The sequence below is a fragment of the Chrysemys picta genome, chromosome 1 (genome assembly GCF_011386835.1).
Source record: "Chrysemys picta bellii isolate R12L10 chromosome 1, ASM1138683v2, whole genome shotgun sequence".
Taxonomy (NCBI): Eukaryota; Metazoa; Chordata; order Testudines; family Emydidae; genus Chrysemys; species Chrysemys picta.
Genome location: NC_088791.1, coordinates 20,098,469 through 20,117,566, shown reverse-complemented (window position 1 = coordinate 20,117,566; position 19,098 = coordinate 20,098,469). Strand labels below are relative to the sequence as shown.

Sequence of the window (19,098 nt, the reverse complement as noted above, 5' to 3'; positions counted from 1 at the left end):
GCAATGAATTGCCATGGGTTACACAAGGGTTACTGAGACTAGAATTTAGCACCATTGAATGAATGTGCGTGGGGAAGGAGGTGCACTTAGATTAGTCTAGCTTCTACATGCTCTGAAAATTGCATTGCATGTTTTGTTTTCTTCTGCTCACAATATTTCATATCCAAATGGCTGGGTCTGTTCTGTCTCTTATGGGTGTCTGAAGCAGATAATCCAGGCATGGGGGGTGGTGAGATCAGAAAAGATTAAAGGTGCTTTGTTTTTCTGCTGGAGATGGACTGAAACTGACTATAACTTTTCTCTTTAACCCCTTTTCTCTCCCCCCACCCCTCAAAAAACCCCAAACAAATAATTACCTCTACAGAAAACTGGATATTTAAAATCTGGAGCTGAACAAGGAGTGTTATTTTGCTTATCTTTATTGTAGCTTGAATCAAACACTAAATTCTAGCCTGCCTAACTTTGGGGAAAGGAACTTCAAAATGTGGTCCCATACCATACTCAGATTCATGGCTCAGTTCCTCCCAAGTAATTATACTTCATGGAAGTCACCTGCAGGACAATAGGTTTTGTACTGTTGAGTTTATTATCCAACACTGATGCATTTCTAGAGAGAATATTAACAAAGCCAGCATTTATTTTAATCATATAAAAGTTCCAATTTTGTGTTAGCAAGAATGTGGGTTGACTTGTCGTACAACAGGCAAACAAATGCAGAGACGCAATGAGGGCCACACAGAGAACAACACTTAAGGGTAGAGGTAACATTCAAAGCAGTATACAAGGATTTAGAAGAGTTTGCATAGCTAGATGCCAGTGCATCTCTGAAAATTTACCTGCAAATTGCAATCAGCAATTTGATAGTATTAAAATCAATAGCAAAACTCCCATTTACATCACTGGATCTGGGATTTCACCTATTATGTATAACATACATAGACTCTTAAAAAAAAAGACTCGGGACACCAAATTCTGTCCAGACCACTTCAGTGAAATTACCTACATAAAAAGCAACAGAGGGTAAGCGAAAAGGAAGTTAAGCATTAAAATGTTTCGCACAATAGTTCCATGGGCTCAGAAAATTGAATGTTTAATAGTTTGTCTTATTTAAGATTGTAAAGTTACAAGTGACATCTTTTTCTTTCCCTGTTGGTTGAATGGAGAAAGGATAAGTTGGGAGGTGGCTATACCAAAGGGCTGTCTACAAGGTGACTTAGTGTGTTGCAGGCCAGCGTGTGAAAGTGCACATCAGACTAGAGTATTGTACAAAGTCACCATATGGATCCTGGTATCACACACTAAAAGTTCTGTAGTTCTTTTGATGCACTGTTATTTCAAACAGAACTAAGCCATATACGAAGTCTCCGTATAGACAAGTCCACAATCTTGATGCTACAGATTAAGGCCCTGAAAGTGCTCACACATGTGCTTAACTTTATGCACAGGGGAAGTCCCAATGAGTAGTAAAGTTAGCAGGCTTAGATTTGCCACACTATGATCTATTTAGCAAAGCATATTGCAAACAATAAAGAATTGTATGGAGAGCATGGAGGCAGTTATGGGGGGAGAACACATCTCTTGACTAGAAACTAATTTAAATGTTTAGATCCAAATAATAGATAGTATGAAAAGGTGGAATTCCTTGGGTTAATTAAAAATACCAAAACAATTGAGCTCTTATATGTACTATATTAATTTTTTCTCTGCTCACTTCAGTTAAATTTGCCCTGGGCTGGTGCATCAGGCAACTTTTGCCAGTTCTCTGATCTGTGATAAAAACTTGCTATATATTTCAGAGAGTTCATTATTTTTGCTCTTTGTATCATCAGGATTTTCAATATAAAGGCAGCTTTTAAAAAAAAAATTCTTCAATAAATGTTTTCCAATAATTGCCTCTTCTTTTCAGAGTTTGTGGTTAACAAGCCAAACGCTCAAAGCAATCCATAAAATGACTGAAAATAGCACAAGAAATATAGTTCCTGCTCCCTGTTGGGGTTTGTTTCTTTCAGAGACATAACATGAAGTCTGGGAATTCCATAAACTGGGCAGGCAGGTATCTGAGTGAAATTGAATCTGAACTTTGAGGAGGGAGGAGAAAAGGAAGGAAAGTGCAAAAAAGATCTTTCTTCCCTTCCCTAATGGCTGAACAAATGATTTTTGGAAGCATTCAGAATCAGAATGCCTCCAGAAAAATGAGCTATAGTGATGAAATTATTATGGAAACCACTTGAGCTGAGAACTCTTACTGTACATTCAAATATCTACTACAAATAATACATATAATAATAAATAATACAAATATTTAAGGCAAATTACAAACTTTAAGTGTGACCCGTGTGTGTGTCTATATAGTCAGACTTTTTTGAAGTGCTCACACCTAACTAGGCACTTAACTGAGTCGGTTTTTTCCCCCCCTTCAACAGGGCTCCAGCATTGTTCTTAATCTCATCATCCTGAGCACTTCTGCAAATCTGGCCCTTTCATTTAGGTGCTTATAGAAGTTGTGTGGCTTTGAAAATCTTACCTAACATTTACAATTTGTGTATTTGCCAAGCACAATAAAAGATCCATCGTGATTGCCTCAGCACTGGAGGGGACCATGATTTATAAATAAGCAATGTAAATAATGATTTTACATGCCTCACCACTTTCAGTCTTCACTGTGCTACAACATTTTTTTTTAATAGGATACTCTTTTCTCAGGTGTGGTAAGTATGCTGTGTTACTGTTATCTGGAGGTAACAGTGTGTTTAAAAATGACTCTCAAAGGTTTGCTGAGAGCCAGTTTATTAACTGTGGGTTGAGATTAAATTGTATCAAAGCCACAACAGTGCAATATGTACAATGAGGAGTGTCATCTACTTTTATCTCAGTCACCATATGTAATTAAAAACATCAAAGGTTGAGATTTTCTGGGGGAAAGAAAGAGAAAGCGCAGCTGAACTGTACTTTACAGTGTTTTAAAATGTTCAATAGATAGCTACATAGGAAAAGAGCTTTCATTAAGTGAGATAACAGCAATTCAGAGAGAATGGGGTTGTTTATTTTTTTTCTCTTAGACACGTTCCAGGAGTATAATCCGGATGGAAGCCTGACTAACCCATGCTCAGAAATATTAGGGACACCATTTCCTGTTTCATTTAACATGAAACACATACTCAGCTTTTGTCTGTCTTCCTACTTTTCTCCATCGCCATCCTTAAAATTCAACTTTGTTCTAAAAGATCTGGCTATTTTCTAATATTCAGAAAATGAATTATTTCATGCCAGACTAAAAAAAAATCTTCAGTGCCTTCTAGAGGGACTACACAGTTATAACAAGGAGAGTTGGTGCACCATCAATCAAACTTCAGTCTGAGAAAGAAAGTGCAGTGTTCAAACCATGAAGTACAGTGATGGAATTTGAACCTATAGAGAATGATTGAAGATAGTCTTGTCAGGTGTCATTTGCTAGGTCAGTCACCTTGACGTTTCCCTGACTAGACATGTGGCTTTATTACTGGTAAATTTCAGGCTGCCAGGGCAGACAAATGTGCTGTTTCGTACCTGTCTCTACTGTTCACTCAGCACATACATCCCAATTTACATTTGGCCTCTTAGGGGAAAGTCAGTGCCACTACCCATCTGTCCTGTGTTTTCTCCTTGCCCTCTTTATGCTTGCTTCTTGGTTTTATGGGCGACCTCAGCTTTGCCTTTGCACATTTTTTTTTAATGCTAGAAATCGTGGGCTCATTTAGTAACATCAGAAAACACGAGGGACCAGGAATCAGACCTACAAAGTGATGGATTATTCTGCAGTCAATGGAATGTCCTACATGAAGCATTAGGCGTGATAGTTATGTTCTTTGTGAGGGTGCCATCTAAAAGCAAATTACCACTCTCTGCAAAAGACAGCTAATAAATATGGATAGAAATTTGCCTTTTGGTAGCATCACACTAATTACACAAGCTGCAATATTGTCATTTCCCTTTTCAAATGCCACGGCATATAGAGCTATTGCTCAAGTGAGACGTACCCTTGTTTCCTTTTCAAAAGCAGCACTTTCAGTGATTCTGATAGGATTGCCATTTCCTATTGAACTGTCATGACGAACTTGGAGAGATACCATCCAGGATGCAGGTGTCCAGGTCAAATGAGAAAGGAGGAAGTTCAAAGACATCCCCTCCCACAATTCCCGATATTGTAGCGCCAGCAATGTGTGTCACAGGAAATCTCAAAAAAGGCACATGCTGGTGAGGACTCAAACAGTGATGACATACAGACTCTATAATAGCTGGCAGTGAAAACTTAACTAATTGTAATCATGGTATACTCTAGAATATGTGATCTAAAGAAAATATCTATTTGTATTTATTAGAAAGGAATGATTAATTGTAAACAAAACAAAAAATGTCTTAACCCCTCATCCCCGCACCGTAGCATAGGCATTGTTTACAATAGCCTGTGCATTTTTGGTGTGTGTACATGTGCTATCCAGTGCATAGGATAATACACTGGATATATCATAGTGGTTGCCTTCAGTATTGCATGTAATAGCTGGAAAAAGCCTTTTAATTGTATATTTTGGTGTCCGTTACCAAGCACACTAATATTCTTTAAGCTGTACTGGAAAAATAAATAAACATCCTCCCCCACCCACCAATTTCAGTGTGAATGTAAAACTTGCTAAGATTCCTTTATGTGTCATGAGGCAAGTCTAAGGAACAACACACATGCTGTTCTTAAACTGCTACAGCCACACAAGCAGGCTACCCTCCCTATTCTTATCAACAGCTGAACTAAATATAAAAAGCATTCTTTTATAAAGTGCCATTTAGATTCCAATGTAATAGAGATGTAATGCATATGTCAAGTTACTGAGATGTCAGCTTAAATAGAAGCCAGTGTGTCATCTAGTAATTATTGCTATTTAGGCCCTAGGTATTAGTGCTAATATTAGCGAGAGTGTGTGTGCGTGTGTGTGTGTATATACATATATATAGTGTAAAAGTAAACAAAAGAAAAGAGATAATAAAACAATTACATGGCATAAATGCTTAATAACTACCAGTCATGCAGCTATTATAACTAACAGTTTTATAATTACAATAGAATCTAAATCAGAAGAAATAAAATGTTTCATCTGTCTTGTAAAATCAGTCTATTTTCAAAACCACTTTTTATTGCCTTGATACAGTAGACAAAATGAGAAAATCAGATTCCAATGTTAAATGTTTTCTTGCAGAGGAAAGATCAGTGCCGTTTTGCTAAACCTCATTGGGTTTATTTTAACCCACAAAGTATCTATGTATGCTTTAAGTTGAACTTAGTGATTGTGCATTTTATGTTCCATTTCCAGAGCAGCATCTTAATGACTGTGGCCTAGGACTGTTGGCTTTCCTTAAATATTCCCTGGAGTAGTGTTTCACTTAAGCAGCATTCTAAATGTAGCCTTCTATAGCACTTTCTTGTGGTCCTCAACCCTTGCACCAGGGTTATGTTTTAAAAACACGTAGTCTATGCAGACCACCTGTTAATGGCTAATGATCCTGACAAAAAGCCAATTATATCGCCATGCTTTCCTAGCAAAGCTGATAAATATGAAAGACACCTTTCAGAGCAGAGCAGCATAAGGTTGAGCATATATTAGACTCGCATTACAACTGCTGTTTGTAAGCTAATCATCTCTCTCTTTAAAGAACTGAACAAGAAGAGAAGGGAAGGTTTGAGCATGACGATTGTAAATGTGCATTTTCATTTATAAAACCTTAGGATCAGATCACAAAAGCAGATTTATACATTCCTTCCCCTCCTCACAAAGAGTATTGGGTAATAAAAGTATCATGAACAAACTAAGATTCATCTGTTCAGTAATACTGAAGCTGTCTTCCCTAACTCACCACACAGGCAACAATGTCAGCAAAATGTAATGAACTTTTTCCAAATCCATTTGAAAATGCTCACTCTCCAATGATGTAAATATCTTCAAATGAACTGGCCTAAAAATAGAGCTTTAAATATATGGAATGAAAGGAAAGGTGTTAAATATATAAAAATGTTAACCCCCACCCCACCCCTACTATTCAGGGCAGTGTTTTGTCAGATAAGTAAGTTCCAATGACTGAATATATACGAAGTTCACATGACTTATCCAGGCCTAGCACTAAGAGTTACAGAAAGTAGAAGGGGATCATTTGTCCGTAGTGAAATTTGAACTATGGATCAGCAGGTTTAAAACAAAAGCAAGGGAATTATGTGTTGCTTAGCAAAGTGGAGCTATGGTATTGTAACTCTGGCCATGAGGTACGTTTTCTTTTGGCTCCAGATACCAATATTGCAAGGAATAAGTTAGGTCCACAGGAAGAAAGTGTGTATTTGTGCCAACATGTGTTTGATAGCCTTATTTTTGTTTAGCACCTAAGAGAGCCAATGCTTCTCTCAGAGACTTCTAAATTCAAAGGAAAGATTAAACTCAGATGCATAACTCAGGATTATAAAAGGAGAGTGGATTTTTTTTGTATAATAAGGTGCACTCATCTGTATTGCTTGTGCATCAGCTACAGTGGTCATCATTATTTTAAGGATAGAGGGGATCTCAGCTACTCTTGTATAGTAACTCTTAACAAATATTTACTTTTTCCTGGCAACTACTGTGCCTAACAACTTATTTTACTTTGAATGTTTGCTACTCAGGGGTTATAAGTCTGAGCACTGTGGGTGTGTGACTCTTTCACCTTTATTCATGTGTTGTGTGTACACCTCATTCCATGGAGTAGTCCAAATGATGTCTGAGACAATCTATTAATGTCAAGGACAATACTTGGGGTAGAACATACTACTCAAAGATGGTAACTGTGGCAGAATAGGACCACCCTTTGTGAGAGCATGTTTCAAAATGTTCCCAAATTGCTGCTGTGGAATAGCTTGCAACTGCTCTGCTGAATAAACTTGCTTTGACAATCCAGAGAACAAAGTTTGGTGCCAAGAGACTGTTTCTATTTATTTCTCTTTATCAGTTCTGATATGACCATCATCATCATAGTATCTAAGTGCCTTTCAGAAGTGGAATGGCTTCTTCCTAGTCTATATTTTCCCTTTGCAGCTACTTCAATGTTAAATTTTAAAACACACATACATACAAGGAAAATGTGGGTTAGTCTGTACTGTAAAATCCCAGTTCCTTTAACATCATTGGAGTTTTGCCAGAGGTTTCAGTGAGACCACAATCATGGCATATATGTAAAAATACAGAAATTAACGATGTAGTAGTTACTCTGGAAAATAATGCCATAAACCAATCTTCTTTCATATCAAACTATGGTAGATCTATATTTCTAGTGAAATAAGAGTAAGATAAAAGCAAACACAGTAAGATTAACACAATGAACAAAAAAATGAAACTGCTTTAAATATTTTAAATGCCCAGTTGTAGCATGAGTGCTGTGGTATTTATTGTGCTAAACACTGATCTATACAGTAAGGTTGGTCCAAAATGTTCCATTAAAACAGTATTTTGGTTAAAAGGAAATGGGATTTGGTTTTCTGTTTAAAACATTGAACTTTCCACAGGAAAAAAAAACCATTTTGTGACCATCATGACTATATTCCAATGACTTTTTTGGCCAGAACCATTCTCTAGACACTTCTTGTAGAGTTTTCAAAAGTGCATGATTTCTCTAGAACTTCATCTGATTTCTGTAGATGAAAATAAAAAGGGGGTGAAGTGTCTGGTTTTATGTATATATTTGAGAGTGTGTATATATATATATATATATGCTTTTCTAATTAAATATATATAGCTACCCAGATTATATTATTAACCATTAAGAGGGCTACATTGTTCTCAGACTCTTAAAGTAGAACTGAAAAGGTTTGTAGCTGCAAAGTCTGAGTGCAGGTGTCCAGGTTTCTCAGACAACATTACTGACACCCACAGCTGCATTCCCTATGCTCTGCTTTAGGTGTTAGTGAAATCATCAGCTGTAGCAGAGGAAACACGAAGTCCTGTTTCAGCAGGTAAGCTAGGGAGAGACCTTTGACATCAAGGATGCTATGCCTGTAATGTACACATGTAAAAACAAAACCTGCATTTATTACTCAGGGAAAACTCAAATTGGCCACAATGGAAGTTTTACCTGAGTTAATAAAGCCTTCAGGAATTGGTCCTTATTTGATAGCCTGAATCCTGACTTTTTCCATTGATTTCAGTGTGGCCAGAATTTAACGCATTGACTTCAATAAGTTTAAAACTGAGTAAGGATGTCAGTACTTGGCCCTAAATGACTTGGGAGCTAATGGCCTAATCCTGCAACCACATATATCAGGGTTAGTTCTAAAATGTAGAGTAGTAAGCAGTGTGCCAGATACTAAGTGCTTCACAGAATTGGGTCCACAGAGAGCACCAGTGCTTTCTCCTGTATGGCTTTATATTTTTTAGACTCATTTCAACTCCTCTTTAATTACAACAAATACAAGGTATGGATGTAATTTAGCACATCTCAATATGGCATTGTCCCATGCTACTAATTGATAGCCATGGAGTATGACATTCAGTTGTGCTTCAGGATGACTGGTCCATGAATTCACCAGAATTCTGCATAACACACTCATCTTCCTTAAAATATCTGTTCAGCCTCATTCTGTGCAGAAATACCCTTTGGAAAAAAAAAACCCAGCGTTTACTGCAATATTATATAACAGTGGAATACACATTATATAGTAGCAGGGCCGGCTCTAGGATTTTTGCCGCCCCAAGCAAAAACAATTTCGGCCGCGCCCCCCTCCCCCCCCGTTTTTTTCTTACCCCACCCCCGGCCCCGCCTTAACTCTGCCCCTTCCCCAAATCCCCAGCCCTGCCTCCTCCCCCTAGGATCTCAAGCCTAGGAGGGAGGGAGGGAGAAGCAGCGCGTGCGCTGCGGCCACTCAGGGTCTCCCCCTCCCTCCCAGGCTCTCAAACCCGGGAGGGAGGGGGAGATCCCGAGTGGCCGTGGCGCACGAATCAGCTGTTTCGCGCGCCGCGGCTGCTCGGGATCTCCCCCTCCCTCCCGGGTTTCAGAGCCTGGGAGGGAGGGGGAGCAGCGGCGCGCGAGCGGCAGCAGCGGAGGTGAGTTAGGGCGGCCGGGGCACATTTTTAGGGGCGGCATGGCCCGCACCAGAATGCCGCCCCTTAAAATGTGCCGCCCCAAGCACCAGCTTGTTTTGCTGGTGCCTAGAGCCGGCCCTGTATAGTAGACATAATAAATCAGTATTATGGTTGAGAAGTAATATTTCATGGGAACAGTAACACAGAGAGACAGTAAACTTTAGACTTGTAACTCCCCCATTGTTTTTATAAATAAAGCTGAACAGGTGTCACTGGTCTTTTGGAGCCAATATTCGTGCCTGAGCAGCTACATTCTAAATATATTTAAAGAAAAGACAAAAGCACTCATTACCTGGAGTTTCCTATTTAATGGATTCAGACCTTCTGGGGACAGGAGATAAATGAAGGTAAGATGAAACCTTTAGATGTTGTCTTGATCAGTGACAACTTTTCCTTGGGGGCTGACAGCTGCTAATGATTTCATTTTAAACATAACACACAAGATCAACAAAAATGCTTTTCTTTTTCTGTATCTAGAATAAGGATATGGAGTAGCATTTATCATAAGGGACAAGCCAATTAGGACTAATTTGTGATCAAATAAAGACCATAGTCTGATCAGTAAAGAACTCTTCTCATTTCTATCTTAATTATATTTCATTGTTTTTTTCTGTTGAATTCTGGTTTTTTAGCTGTTAATATGAAATTGTTATAGCTATTATCATGCCAAAGCAGATGCTGCCAGAACCTGAACTTCAATGAATGTAATAAATCTACTCAATGGAGCTCACTAATTAAGACAATCTTCCTACTCTATCAATCAGGAAAAGGTGCTTTTATTCTAGTCTATATTGCTTTTACAAACCCCTTTGACCTTGTTTGTTGATTAGATGGCTCAAATTTATGGCTGGTTTAAAATTTTTCTGTCAACTGTTTTTGGAAAGAGTTGGATTTTTCAACTAAAATTTTTCTGTGGAAAGTTAGATGAAAATAATTTTCATTTGTATCAATTTTCCACAGGATCTTTTTTACCAGCGCTGTTAATAGTAATTTAACTAACTGTACTTGTTTTAATACTGTAATGTCTTGTATATTATTAGCACTTTTGTCACTGGCAACTGGATTTTAGTCAAGTAGGCAATTTCAGGAAGCCCCTGATAGTGGCTTTTGACCTATATCTGTATGAGTGGATACTGATGCATTTAGCTATCAATTGTGTTTGAACTAATGCTGCAAGTAATATCTAATCTGGACTGTACATGAAAAAGAGGTTAGTTCCCAACTTTCAATGGGAATTGGGATTTAAGGGAACTATTTGAAGAAAGCATGAGTGAAATGCAGATATTTTACCTTGTCTCTGAAGGTAAGTTCCCTAGATCTACATACTTAAACCATACCCAGCTAATGGAATATGAATCATAATTTTTATATCTCAAAAGAAGACCAGGCTTAAAGCAAGTTACCCTATTTGCACCAGCTGAAGCTCTCACCCTTGGCCTTCATTTCAATCTGCATATCTGAATGTAAGGTAATAATTAGTATGTTAGTAAAAAAAAGTAATGACATACAAGTATACACAAAATCCCTCTGCACATCTAAGTATTTTGTATATGCAAAGTTGCATGGATTTAAACTAAGACCATATTGGTGATCCTTTTGAAAATCTGTCCTTAAATGCCAAAGACATAAGAGAAACAAGATGGGTGAGGCAATATAGTTTATTGGACCAACTTCTGTTGGTGAGAGAGACAAGCTTTTGAGCTTACGCAGAGCTCTTCTTCAGCTCTGTATCACCTCAAAAGCTTGTCTCACTCACCAACAGAAGTTGGTCCAATAAAAGATTATCTCACTCACCTTTTCTCTCTAATATGCTGGGACTGACCCACCTATAACATAACTTCAGAAGACATGATCAGGTAGATGAAAGGGAGGGAAGTGATGGTCCTCTGAGTTTTGGAATTGTGCTTGTAGTACTGATTCAAGAGAACGCAATACCACTGTAGCACAATGCAGACTCACCTGGTGGCACCTCCTACTGGTCATCCTCAGGAATTAGCTCTTCAACCCAGGAGCACCCTCTGCAGGCCAGTGATCCACTTGCTGTTGGGCCCCCCCATTTCCCTCCCAGGACCCCAGTGCCCTTATCCCAGGGTTCTGCCTCCTGCAGTACCCCACAGTCTTACTGGGTTTCCCTACCCCAGTATCCCCACTTCACCTCAGTCATGGCAACTGCTAGTCTCCATTTAGCCCCCACACCCTGGGGCAGACTGCAGCCAATTATCACAGGCAACACAGGGTTTGGACCGGCTACCTTTACCCACCCTCTGGCTGCCTATCTGCAAGCCCAATGCCTAGGCGGGCCCAGAACTAGGCCCTGCAGCCTGGGGAGTTGCTGGCCTAGGGCTTCCCAGCTCCTACAGCCTTTGCCTTGCCTCTGGGTGAGTTCCCCAGCAGCCAGAGCCTATCTTCCTCTCAAGTCAGAGAGAGACTATTGCATCTAGCTTCCCAGGCATTCTTATAAGGCCTAGTTCCTTAGTTTGGGGCATGGCCCCAGCTGCAGCCACTTCCCCCAATCAGCCAGGGTTTTACCTTGCCCAGCCCTCTGCAGGGCTTTTCCAACCCTTCCGGGGCCAGGGCTCACCCCGCTACAGCCACCATCTCAACAGTTACATTCTACATTGTGGGGGTGAAGGGGGCATATGGAGGAGAACTCCACATGGCTGTCCTGTAACTCTTATGAGGAGGGACAGAGCTGGTGCTTGTTAGCATCACTAACATCTCTGTGGTAGAATTATATTCAGCCACCAAACCTGCCAAAAAATATGATTTAAAAGATGTCGGAAGGCAGACACTCTGACTCAATCTAATTTGTTCTTGCTAAGACTATGATCAACTATCAAGAAGTTTGTCTGCCTCAGGTAGAGCACATAGGACTTTAAGATCCAATCTGTGCAAATAAATCGTTTAGGATATTGAGGAAAATTTGAGCAAGACAAGCATAGTTGGAACTCAAAAAAAAGCCCGGTATAGAAGTAATTTCAGGTGCTTTGCAATGTAAAGCAGATGATTTTTTCTTTATATAGCATAAATATGTGTTGTGATTGAGCTAAGGTAACATCCAGAGAAGTTGGGCAGACACATAAGTGTACATGGCAATCAGGTGGTTTTGAAACAAAAAAGTCAAGGGATTCATTCAAACCAGGTGGAAAATCTCTGCTGTTTCATACTGTAAACTCTTCTAATAGATTTCTTCATAGGCCACTAAGAAAACCTTGGTGATATCAAACCCATTTATCTCATTCAATCAATACCAAGTCAGGAGCCAACTTGTGTGGAAAAAACTCCAGATTACTGTAGGCTTATTGAAGCCCTCAGGTCTTGATGGTGACTGAGGTGATGCTTTAAAGTCCTGGAGTGAATGAGTCATCATTAATGGAGTTAGGAGGGTTCAGCTCTTTGCTCAGACATAACTTCCCCGGGGATTGCACCCCTGTATCTGAGGACAGATCTGGTCCCAGTGAACTGCCCCCACCTTATCTCCACCCCTTCCTCCCCCACTGCCTAGAGCAATGAGAACACTTGGTAACCATTCATAATCTCAGCACCTTTTCCCTGTGCATTCAACTCCATATGTATGTGGCCAAGGGAGAGGGTGATTAAAGAGGACCCACATCACCCCAGTCAATATTAAAAGCCTCACAAGATCATTGCTCTTTAATGGACTTGCCAGCTAGGACCTGCTTTATGGGATGCCTGTGAAACATCTGAAAACTGGTTGCTATGTGAAGGGAGTATACTATCCAAAGGACATCCTTGTCAAAAATGGGTGCCTAAAGCTAGACATGTAAATTAAAGGTGCCTGTTTTTTTGGGGTGCAATTTGAGGCTGCTAAAAAAGATTTCCTCTTACAACTGAAGGGTAACACACTCAAGCAGATTTTATACTTGGAGTTAATAGGGTCAGTTTGAGGCAGAGGATACATCTCTAATGATGATGTAGAGGGATAGTTAAACACATCTAATCAGGGCACTGCTCCAAGCCACTAAAGCACTTTTAGCTTTTACTGACATTCCTGACCAATGCAGATGAACTAAACAGATATAGATTTGGAACAGCATCTATTAAAGACATGGGAACTTGTATATAATATTACATGTTAAGAACAATAACAAGAGGAAACTTATGACCCCTAATAAATGGTAACAATAGAAATGAGACATTGGAGGTAAATGTCCAAAATAGATCCCAGTAAAATTGGGATCTATTTGGGAAAAGGCTTGTCTTACATACTTTCTTTCTGAATGTGCTCGTACGTTCTGTGTTGAGATACTGTGGTGATGAGTGCCATAAAAATGCCTATAAATAAATAAAATTATGCTTTCATTAAGATTCCCAAGTGATTAGCACAGACTAAGATTAAAATTAGCCCACAAGAATTTCAGCAAATTCAAAACATGTGTTGGCTCTTTTTGAGGCATGATCACACATTCCTTGTACATTCCTCCCTTGGAGGAATTTTGAGTGCAAAAAGTCATGTAGGCAGAATCAGGTCCTTTTTTATGGTAGTTCCTCCCTGCCCATTTAAATATTTCCTCTAATTCCTGTTCCCCAATAATAAAAATCAGAGGGAGATGAATGAAGTAGCATCTTGAGCAGCATTAATTCTGTCACTGAAAATTGCTCCCAGTCGTCTTCTCATGCATTTGTTGCATTCAGCTGCTCTTCTACAAGGGATCTGTGTGTAGGAAAAGAAGGGAGCCAAGATGGCAGGTTTCCACTCTCCTCAAAGAAAAGGTTTATTTTTGGTCACCTTAAATCCTTTGAGTCCTGGATATTCCTTGTTCTGCTGAACTTCCCAGTAGAAATACAGAGCTCTCCCAGTTTCTGAATCAGTTGACTCAGTGGAGCCTGCTATAAATTTGATTCTCAAAGGCACTATTTAATACAACAATGCTCCAAGGGGATATTCCCCTCAGATTACTCTTCCTGTGTGCAGATACTGTTTTTTACAAGACTGTATCACCTCCTTACCCCCAGCTCTGAAACCTGTCCAGTTTGCCTGCAATGTTTTGCCATCATTGGAAAGTAGCTGCATATTTTTTTTAAGAAGGCACATTTGATGTCAAAACATTGTGCTCAGTTGCTGCACTTGAAGGAGATTGTTTGTGTCCTTTTTTATTGTCAGCAGAGATTCAATGTAATAGCAGCCATTGTTTAAAGAGAATGGAACATAAGATAAACTTTTATTGCTGCAGAAATAGCCTTGTGTTCCTTACCTTTCCATAATGATACATGAGATTTCTGGATGCTTTGGCACTAGAAATCACATAGAACATTTTTTTTTTTTGCAAACACCAGGCATTTATCTGTCCTTTTATGCTTATATCCGCAGAATCATAGACAGTTTAAAACTAAGCAGTTTAACTGTTTAAACTCTCAGTTCCACTCTCTGTACGACAACTATATGCATCTTGTCAGCTGGAATGAAATTTACTGCCAGAGTCAAATGTATTGTTGTAAAGTTTCATATAAAGGAGATCACGCCATTGACAGTGCAAGTGCTGAACACCTTGCAGAAGTTGGGGCCTGGCGGAGTAAGAGCTGCGAGCTACACAAGTAATAGTAAAACCACTTGGTTTACTGCAAAAACGTTTAAGGGCTAGATCATGCCTGTTAGGCACAGTCCTGTGTTGGATGTGGCTTGGAACTGCACTGCCCCAGGAAAGGAGGAAAGGCAGAATCTAGACATGTGAATTTGTCATGAGAGATGTGATTTCTAGGTAAAATTAAGCCTCGCTCATGATCTCACAATAGAACACTCAAACCTCAGTAGTTTTGTGTCAAGTATCAGAGGGGTAGCCGTGTTAGTCTGAATCTGTAAAAAGCAACAGAGGGTCCTGTGGCACCTTTAAGACTAACAGAAGTATTGGGAACATAAGCTTTCGGGGGTAAGAACGATGCAAGAAGTGAGGTTCTTACCCACGAAAGCTTATGCTCCCAATACTTCTGTTAGTCTTAAAGGTGCCACAGGACCCTCTGTTGCTTTTTACAGTAGTTTTGTGTCACCCCAGGGCAGCAGGGCTCCAGCTGTCAGCCTTGGGTGATAGGGCTCCAGCAATCAGGGGTTTCTGGGAGGAGGGTGGTTGTAGAAGCTCATGGAGGAAAGTTAGCTCTAGTTGGCACTAGCACCCTTTCTGTTGGAGGAGAGGGGGCAAAGTGGCCAGTTTTTCTGCATCTCAGAAGTGGCAACCCTAACGGATGTCAATGGGAACTGAGGGAGATCGGCACCTTGCAGGAGGCAGACAGCCCCTGCAATATTGGGTACTTATTTGCTTAAGGTGCTTATCTCATGAAGCTCATTGCAGTGTTGCCGGCTTTTGGGATTTAACTGTGAGACTCATGATAGCAAATATTTTTCTTAGGGCCCCAACTGCTGAAATCAAGAAATTGCTTGAAAAATCTCAGCTTTCATTAAAGAAAAAAGGTTTCTAGTAGTTGCAGAGATTGGGGTCCCATTATGTTTGACTCTGTATGGAAAGCCTCTTCCCCAAAGACTGACACAAGGTAGAGGGAAGAAGTATAAGGTACAAGCAGAGTGAACCATTCAATGGCAGAAAAACTTAGGCTAGTGGTGTGATATTGTTGGTTTTGTTTGGCTAAATCATTTTTGGTTAGGAGGGGATTAGCTAGATGGAAGGAGTAAGGGAGAGAGGGGGCAAAAGAGGGTTAGAGGCAATGAGGGAGGGAGTGGGAGCGGTTGGAGCAAACAGCCAAACAGCACATAGGAGAGACTGCCCAGCTCCACTGCAGAAAGCAGCCTGATAACATCATCAGTGTCTAGAGGTCCCTGCTGGAGCTGTTCCTGTGCCAGCTTTGATCGCTGGCTGGCACAGGAACAGTTCAGTTTCTTTCCCAAAGACTAAACCCACATGTCCGGGGCAGAGGGGCTCCTGCGAGCAGAGTAGGGTAATTACTTGAACAGTTTTAGGTCCAGGAGACACCTTTCTGGGCCTCATTTTACCTTTCTCCCACTGGTATCTGTTTGAAGTGCTTTCTGCAGCTGCTGTGTGGGCTTTGGTCTATGGCTGACTCCTCTCTGCACTTTCCTGCCACATCACAGTCTTGTTTCACCTTTCAGGTGCTTAATAAAAAGCAGGTGCTAATTCTTTGTCCCAGAGACCTGGGCGTCTGCAAATGGTTGTGAAAGCCATTCGCCTTTTCCACACCATGAGCCACACCGACCCTCAGCAAATTATAATGTTTATACCTTCAAAAAGAAATGTGATCATGCATGGATTAAAGAGAGAGGCATCTCCTGTGTGAGAACCATGAAAGAAAAAAGTTTTCGGGACAGGGAGAGCTAAAAGTTCATTCTCAGGTTAGGCTCAGAATGCAATGAGAGATCCTAAGCACTATTCTTTTATTGCCCAAACTGTATCTTTGTTCTGACATCAGTCGTGTATTCCTGTTGCCAGTATAAATCTTTAATCTTGAAAACTGCAATTTCCTCTCGTGCACAGATCTTGTCATTAGCTCTTTTCAGCTCAGTGACCTGTATCCACGGCGTTGGGTTTTTGATAGACTTTGAGACTCATTCTGGTCTCATTTACTTCGGGGGAGAAAAGTCAGGAGTAATTCTACTGAAGTCAGTGGAGTTACACTGGTGTAAAACCAGGCTAAACAAGATGAGAATCTGGCCCTTTATCTTGTGGGTACACTTGCAGCAATGTTCCCAAATGAAAAGCAACAAGGGTGACATTAAGAACAAGGGGTTTCTTGATTACACCAGGGATGTGATTTAGATTTCTTGAATGGATTATTTAATTTTCATTTTGGCTCACTGCTGTCATAGAAGGGGAAATTGCAAAAAAATCAGTGAGACATCTGACTGCTGTTGAGTGCTGTTGTCTGCTCTTTCCTGGTGAGATGACTGCTGCTACTAGATTGTTTAATCATGTCTGGCTTTCTGATACTTTTTGTTGTTTTTTCTCCAGCGTCTATTGAGAACAGACCTATGTAAATTGGAACAGAGCCTTGATTAAAGGCAATGGGCCAAATTCAGCCCTGGGGAAGTGCCACTAAAGTATGTGTGTTCTGCTTTCACAAGAGCCTGGTAATGGGTGGTTAGTTATATTTGAGGCAGAGTCAGGAGATTTGAGTTCTTTCCAATGTTGTCACAGACTTCCTGTGTGACCTTGGGGCCCTTACACAGGCATGTACTGTTAGGGAAAGGGCACAGTGAGGACTTTTTCTCCCTCCTTGGCAAACAGTTCAGGCAGTCGCTGTGATCAGGGGAGCACAGGAACTGCCCAGTCATTACTTCCTAGGGAAGCAGAAGGATATGAGGCCATGCCCAGAGAGCAGGTGAAGTGGAGGGGGGACAAACAGGGAGCAGATTGTAAAGGGGGGTCTTAGTGAATTGGCCCTGGTGCTCCCTTAGGGCCACCTCAGACTCAGGCTTGTACCTAACAGGCAAGATCTAGTCCAACCTCTCTCTGCTTCAGCTTCCCATCTGTAAAATGGGGATAATATTATACCCCTCTGTCAGAGGGGTGTTGTGAGGAAGAATGAACTACAGTGATGAAGGCCGTAGAGATACCTATCTATATGCATCACATCTGTCTAGTTTCAGTAGACCTTGGTTTGTTTTGTTATCCTTTTTGTTGTTTTTCTGTAATTTATTAAATTATTATTTCATATATTGAAACATTTTCAAATTAATAAATTGAGTTTTATGTCACCTATGCAGCCCCTTGCACTGTGTGTTTGTGAGCCACAGCTGAATATCTGCCCCATGGAATTTAACAGAGAATAATCTGACTGTAGTTTTTGTTTGTAACCATCCTACGGTGTGGCTAAAGCCTTCCCCCCCCCCCCCCATCACCAAAGCAGAGATAAACAAGTGATGGATGCTACAGTAAACTTGGAAGCAGAGTTCAGGTTATGTTGGGAAAGTAAACAAATCTCTGTGCCTCAGTTTCTCCATCTGTAGAAGAAGCAGCAGTCATTTTACCTTTGTGAAGAAATTTGACATCCTGGAATGAAAGGTGCTATATAAGTGCAAAGCCTCATTATGATCCAGACCATGATCCCTCTTAATCACTCTGAATGGTTACTTGCATGAGGACAGCCAGTGAAGCTACTTGTATGAGTAACTGCTCATAAGCGTGAGCATAGGAGTAGTCCTCTGCCTTTAAATTTGAATTAAATATTTCTATTGCTAATGTAGGAATAGTAGCTTAATGTTATTTCCTCATCTATTTTTTAAATATTTGTCACTTTTATGTTGTTGTAATATATAGTCCCCTTTTAAATAAAAGCTACAGTCTTCTCTAGTAATGGCACAAATGTTCAGAGGGACAGGATTGCAAGCTGCATTGCGTTATATCGTCACTTTGGAATTGTGTTGTGTTTTTATAAAGGTGGCTGTTAATAGATTTTATTCAATGCTTACACTGCTCTATTCACTTACAGCAGTCAGCAGAGAATGTCTATGTTCTATGAAGCCCTATCCTGACCTGTTTGGCAGTGAAGCCCAAGTGAAACCACAGTCCACCTCTCTGCCAATTAAAAATACACGTAAGGGCAATGTTTTTTGTTTGGTTGGGTTTTCTTTGGGTGGGCGGGGGAGTTACACCAAGCTACAGCATTTAACACATGTGGTTTTGTAATTGTGATATGCTGGGAAGGTTCACAGCATTCAGTGGCCTTTTAGCCTGCACTTCCACCTGCGTGTGGTGTGGCCTCGTGTTAATGGCCTGGGATGTGATTTAAATCCTGTAAGCATGTAAACTGGCTGAAGATTTGCTGATGTATCTTTTTGTCTCTTCACTCTGTGTTTCTTTGACTACAGTAGTTACAGCTTTTCTGTTCCCAAAACCTACAAGCTGATATGGTCCAAATGTGATAGGCCAATTCCCAAACTTGGTTCCCCACCTGTTAAATCTAGATGTATATAAAATGGTGTGTATTGTTGGAAGAACATGAATGCACTAGGAATCTTAAAAATCATTCTCTTTCTCACTCTTCTACATTC

At 40.3% G+C, this 19,098-nt stretch overlaps 1 long non-coding RNA gene across 1 annotated transcript; it reads right to left on the bottom strand.

Annotated features, from left to right (window-relative positions):
* Positions 1 to 5,537: 5,537 nt before the first annotated feature.
* On the bottom strand, positions 5,538 to 11,539 carry LOC135983763 (uncharacterized). Its single transcript, XR_010601542.1, has 3 exons — positions 11,082 to 11,539; positions 10,526 to 10,579; positions 5,538 to 8,634 (listed from the first exon to the last, which is right to left on the bottom strand). It is a non-coding gene; the product is annotated as an uncharacterized LOC135983763 (long non-coding RNA).
* Positions 11,540 to 19,098: the final 7,559 nt, after the last annotated feature.